This window comes from Pinus tabuliformis, chromosome 4_2 (genome assembly GCF_031772625.1).
Source record: "Pinus tabuliformis cultivar Carrire ecotype Pingquan chromosome 4_2, CPIR1, whole genome shotgun sequence".
Lineage (NCBI taxonomy): Eukaryota > Viridiplantae > Streptophyta > Pinopsida > Pinales > Pinaceae > Pinus > Pinus tabuliformis.
In genome coordinates, this window is record NC_142304.1 from 1,118,867,506 (window position 1) to 1,118,873,707 (window position 6,202).

General features: G+C 38.3%; 1 pseudogene; it reads left to right on the top strand.

The window, feature by feature from the left end:
- The first annotated feature begins 5,018 nt into the window (after positions 1 to 5,018).
- On the top strand, positions 5,019 to 5,704 carry LOC149173589 (short-chain dehydrogenase ptmH-like; annotated as a pseudogene).
- Positions 5,705 to 6,202: the final 498 nt, after the last annotated feature.

Genomic DNA, 6,202 nt, shown 5'->3' on the forward strand with positions numbered 1-6,202 from the left:
AGAAACTCTAGGTATGATGAATTTAATGTTGTTGATAACAAGCAAAAATAATTTTATCTTATATTTTCCTTCTCTACTGCTTCTCCTTCTGACACCTTGGGAAATTGGTTGATTGATAGTGGTGCTTCAAGGCACTTCACTAGGTATAAGGAAGCTCTTTCAAATATGATAGAAAAGGATACAAATTTGGAAATCATTCTTGGGGACAATGCCACCTATCCTGTGAGGCGAGTTGGGAATATTACTCTTCAATTGAATCAAGTTAACACCATTCATCTACAAGAAGTACTATATGTACTTGATCTAAAGAAGAACCTGATATCTATCTCGGCGATGGAGGGGAAAGGATTCAAGGTGGCATCCATTGATGGAAAGGTACATGTTTGGAATAGAAATTTCAAAGAAGCATTTACTCTGAGATTTAGGGTTGATAGCCTATATTAAGTTGGAGGAAACCCATTGGGAGCTATGTCTTGCGACACATCTCTTCAATCAAAGTATGGCACCGAAGGTTTGCTCATCTACATTATAAGGTTCTACTCGATGTGAGGAAGATGGTGACAAGTATGCCCAATTTCAAAGTAGAACATGAAGGTGTTTATTAGGGATATGCCGAAGGAAAACATACAAGGGGACCATTCCCCTCAAGTGATAGCAAGACTACTAACATATTGCAATTGGTTCATTATGATCTATCTGTATGATGCCTGTGACATCTTTGGGAGGATATTTAAATTATGTTGTCTTTGTGGATGATTTCTCTCGCAAAACTTGGATATATTTCTTGAAGAAAAAGGACGAGGTATTCTCATGGTTCTGTTCTTTTTAAGCTCCGGTCGAAAATCAAACAGGCAAGAAGATCAAAATATTGAGGACTGATAATGGCACCGAATATGAATCAATTGAGTTCAATGACTATTGTATAGAAATTGGCATTAAGAGGGAGACTACTACCGCATGTACTTCTAAGCAAAATGGTGTTGCTGAAAGGAAGAACCGTTCTATTATAGAAGGCACTTGTGCCATGCTTCATAATCAAAGCCTTCCAAAGTTCTTATGGGCAGAAGATACCAACACTGTTGTGTACATTCAAAATATATGCCCTCATCAAGCGTTGGACTCCAAAACTCCCGAGGAATTTTTCACCGGTAAGAAACATGATGTGTAACCTCGTATATTTTCATGTGCTGAAAGAAAAGAAAAGAAAATTGGATGCATCTGGGAAGAAAGGAACATTTGTGGGCTACAATGAAACTTCTAAGGCATATAGAATCTATGTGCCTAGTTAAAGAGAAATGGAGATAAGTCATGATGTCACCTTTGATGAAGATTTTTCCCTTGGGAAGATTAGTAACCTTCCTATTCCAATGAAGGACAAAGAAGCAGATACAGGAAAGTAGGGAGAACCGCAGGATGAGCCGATGCCTGATGTTGAACGACCAATGGATCCCATTGATCCACCTCCTCATGAGCCCTCCTCCTAAAAAAAGAGACCCTCATGGCTTAGGGAAACTCTTGAAGATGCTGAGAGACATATTGCACCAAGGGGGACATTTTGTGAAAGTCAGAAGCCGAATAGGTACGAAGGGTACTTAACTACCATGAGCACTATTGTAGCATCCATTGTCATTTTACTTTTATTTTCAGTTTTATTGCAAAAATGAAAAAAATCAAGTATTATGTTGTAACAAAAATAAAAGGAAATGCAGAAATTTGAAAAGAATGACTTATTTTATATTATTAATGGATTTTGAACATGAGAAACCTACGAGAAGATCTGAGCCATCCGCTTGGAAGGCAATAGATATGATGGTAATCGTGCAGTTAACAAGGACAAGGTTTACTCCAAAAGTGGACGCGAAAAGTTATAAAATTGAGTTAAAACCTCAATTGATTAGGGTCGTCCGGTTGAAGAATGCAAATTTGACGGTAATCGCGTGGTTAACAAGGACGATGTTTAATTTGGAAAACAGACACGATGGTTTATAGAATGTGGTTTGATATGTTGAAGTCTAGATCAATCATAGCTGATCATCAAGAAGGAATGAGATTCGACGGATATTGCGTTGAAAAGTGCTTGGGTTTTATTATAAATTTCGGACCCGAGAAGTCTTTTAATTGTAGTTTTGTTTCCTATCGGGTCCGTGGGGAAGGCAAAGGTCTGTGGAAAAGGTGGACGTGATAAGATTATGAACCGGAGTCTAAATTCTTTTCAGATCCATTGTGAGCCATATTCTGCGTAAATCAACCAATTCCGTTGTTTTAGCAGAATAATTAGAATTAGAGGCAGATGACCGAAGCTCCAAAGGAACGCTGATTGTTCGGGTTTCTTTGTGTTTCACCCAACATTTTGGCGCCGTTGCCGGGGAGGCACGATGGATTGAAGTTTAGTTTGATTTTTCATGCAAGTGTGTTTAGACATGTTCCTAACTCTGAGGTTTTAAGGCGGTAAGACGTGGGGAACAGCCTACGCATCACATTCGAGATACCGTAATGGGCTCGACCTCTTATGGATCAGGGCATGTAGGGTGTGTTTACATTTATGCAAGTGTGAATTTTAATTTCTGCAAGCGTGTTTGATTTTCGCAACTATGAAGAGTGTTTGATGACTTCATGGTTCATGGTTATAATTGAAGCATTCGATTACTCAATTAATGAGCAGTCCTTGTAAGAGGGTTTAATTGAGTATTGAATTCAAGATTATTTCTGTGATTCCTTTTGTTTTTAATTCAATTTTTAGTGTGCTGATTTTTTTTGTTTTTTTCGATATGATTTAACAATGAGTTTCAGCTTGGAACTACTCACTCAAATCCTAGCGGAAGTCGGGATCTCTTCTTCCTTGGAAGAGGAGATCTTGACAAGAATTAAAGGTTCAACTACTCCCCAAGAAATAAATGAAGACTCAACGTCTGAAGAATCCTGCGTATCTGATGGCGAACAACCATTCGAACAGGAGATCAAGGAAGAAGAGCAGCAAATTGGAGAAGAAGAACAGAAGTTACAGCATGATCTGAGTGAGAGTAACTGTGCTTATCAAAGCTTTATCGACCAATGGTTCCAGGTAAGTATTAGATTAGATTCCTCTTTTTATTTTTTAGTTGATTTGCAGTTACAGCAACTAGACTCATCCACTCTCGAATATTTTCATTTTTCATTTGAAAAATTGCTACTGAATCTATTGTTGTTACTGCTGCGTGAATGGCTTCATTGGAAGTTTAACTACACGTAACTAATTTGTAAATTCTAATTAGTATAGAGTAGGTAGGCTTTCAGTTTTAGTGTTTTCTTTCATTTTTAGTTTTGCTTTTACCTAGAATAAGTATGCTCTCCTCCTGTGTCCTTGTACGATCTCGAGGATCAGAAAATAGGTTTCAGCATTTTCTTTCATAAGTATGCTCTCCTCCTGCGTCTCTGTACGATCTCGACGATCAGAAAATAAGGATGATATAGATTAATTTCAAGAATAAATTCATGTTTTGCAATATGCTTGATCAAAAACATCTTTCAATACGCAAATCAGTGTGTCCATTTGTTAAAAAAAAAAAAGAGGAAGAAAAAATAAATTTAATTAAGTTTAAAGAAAGTTTAGTTTCTTTTTAAATTTTAGTTTTTAATTGAAAAAATAAAAATAAATAAATAAATAAAAATAAAAATAAAAAAATTCACAATAAAACACAAAGATTAAAACAACAAATAAGAAGAAGGAATTTGTGAAAGGTTCAAGATAGAACATTCAAGGCTGCATCGACAGTGACCAAGAATCGCAGATTCTTCCTCTGTGCATTGCCGCATCAATGATTTGTGAAAGGCACTGGATCACCATTAGACTGCTCCAGAAACGCAAAATTAATTCGGCTTCTAACACCCACTCAATTGATGAAAAAGAACTAGGCCAAATTCAATAACCTGATCAGTGGAAACCTCTATATCTTGCTGGATAATTCTAACTGCACCGAAAGACCAATCAAAACATCTTGTTATGTAAACCTGCATATTACCAAAAGGAGATTAGTTCATACTCAGTAGGCCTGTGAATCAGTCAATTTCCTCAGTTTAGAATCGTCCATGTCGATAGTAAGTTTTGAGTGAATCTTTATGTATATTTGTATCTCCTAATAGCTCCATCTGGTCTCCATCTGAGTGAAACCTCTATGTCTCGCCGAATAATTCCAGCTCCAAACTTCATGTTCTGTAAACCTGTATATCACCAAACTGAGATAGCTTCATACTCAGGTAGCCTATGAATTAGTGAAGATCCTCGGTTCAGAAGCGTCCATGTCCATGTCCTTCCATGCCATAAATCTGCAACTATCGCTGAGCCGTAGCGTGGCGATGCATCACCATGGAAGAATATTCTTATCCAATCGAGGTGGTTTGACTCCAAAAAAAAATAACTGTACTCCTGATACTCTGGCTTTACACGTCGAACTGGCACTGTTACAAAATAGACAGTTCCAAGATCCGAGTCAATCTCCACAAAATCTGAGAGTGCACCCACAATATTATAGACGATTTTTCGTTTCGCATCATCAGTTACAGCACATCTGTCAGAAAAAAAGGATCATTTTCACTCTCTGCTTTGCTATCTCCGCATTTGAAGTTCTCTTGAGTTTTCTGGGAAACAATATGTTCCATGCCCAATTTATTCGTTTAAAAAACTCATATTGACAGCTTTACGGATAAAATCATCAATGTCCTGTTTATAGAAACGCTGGAGAGACCATCCTCCCATCATGCACCAGTATCCACCCATTTCTCCGCCCATTGTTCATAAACCTGCAATCCGCAACAACAAACCAAAACCAAAACGATAAGCAACCAATAAATGAAAGCGCAATTCTTATTTCTTTGTTTACATATTTCGAAAGCTGGGATTCTCTTCCATCATTAATTCTCATACCTAATTAGGGATCACTCAGCAGATTGCAGCAACGTATTTTCCATGAACTCTAAAGGTTGATGCTAATTTAAAATTGACGGGATTGCTTCTTATTGACACACCCAGATCGTTTCTTTCCATGGCAGAGCAACAGGATGTGGTTGTAATCACAGGATGCACAATTGTAGGCATCGGCCATGCGTTGGCTCTTGCGGTTGCTCAACGGAATTACCGAGTCGTGGCCACGGCTCGATCCCTGGCATCCATGGGACGGCTCGACAAGCATCCTGGTTTGCACCTATTGGAAGTCGATGTGCGCTCAGACCAGGGAGTAGCTAACGCAGTGCGGGCCGTGGTTGACAAGTATGGGCGCATAGACATCCTTGCCGAACTCCTGGACCGTGGGCTGGTGCTTACGCCGCTTCCAAAGCAGCTGTTCATTCTTTATCCGACACTCTGAGAGTTGAATTGAAGCCTTTTGGGATAGATGTTATCACAGTGGCTCCAGGGGCAATCAAATCCAATATTGGGGCTAATTCTTCAGCTGTTTACAAGAACAATCCAAAGTGGAGGTTCTACAAACCTTTTGCAAAGGCAATCTATGAACAGATTGAATTCTCTCAACAGCCTGGCAACACTCCAACAGTCGTTTTTGCAGAGAAAACTGTGGATGCCATTTAGAAAACGAAACCACCCGCTTGGTTTTCTTACGGTCGATACTCCACTCTTGCTGCGATCTTGTATTATTTACCAGTCTGGCTTAGAGATCTAATAATGAGGAAACTATATAAAATGTCAAATATTGAAAATGCCAAGGAGAAGTAGCACTAGTAGGCTTCTCATCATATTAATCCGGTAGTATAGTAATCGAACATTCCATTGGTTTGGTAGCAGTCCACCATTTGTATTGAACTATCCAGCCTCCTTATTTGTATATTTAAATTTTCGATTGTTTAATTTTTCTCTTAAAAAAAAAAAAAAAACCATGAAAATTGCAAATGGACTTTTTAATAAATTCTTGAAAACAATACGAATGCATGTTTTTACGCTTAACACTAATTTGTTTTCTTGAAGTCACTTTGACAGCCGTCGATGATGAAACCAGCGCGGGCGACAGGTTTCGGAAATGATAGCATTTTGCTGCTGAAGTGATTTTCAAAGATCACAGAACTTTTTGAGAAACATGCTTTGATAAACAGCTTGAAGGAGCTGTAACTCGTGATAAACATCATGACGTTTGTTGTTATCCAGAAACTATTTGTGCCTCTTGATGTTTGCTGTTACACAGCGACCATGCTGATACACCAACATTTCCACTTTTTC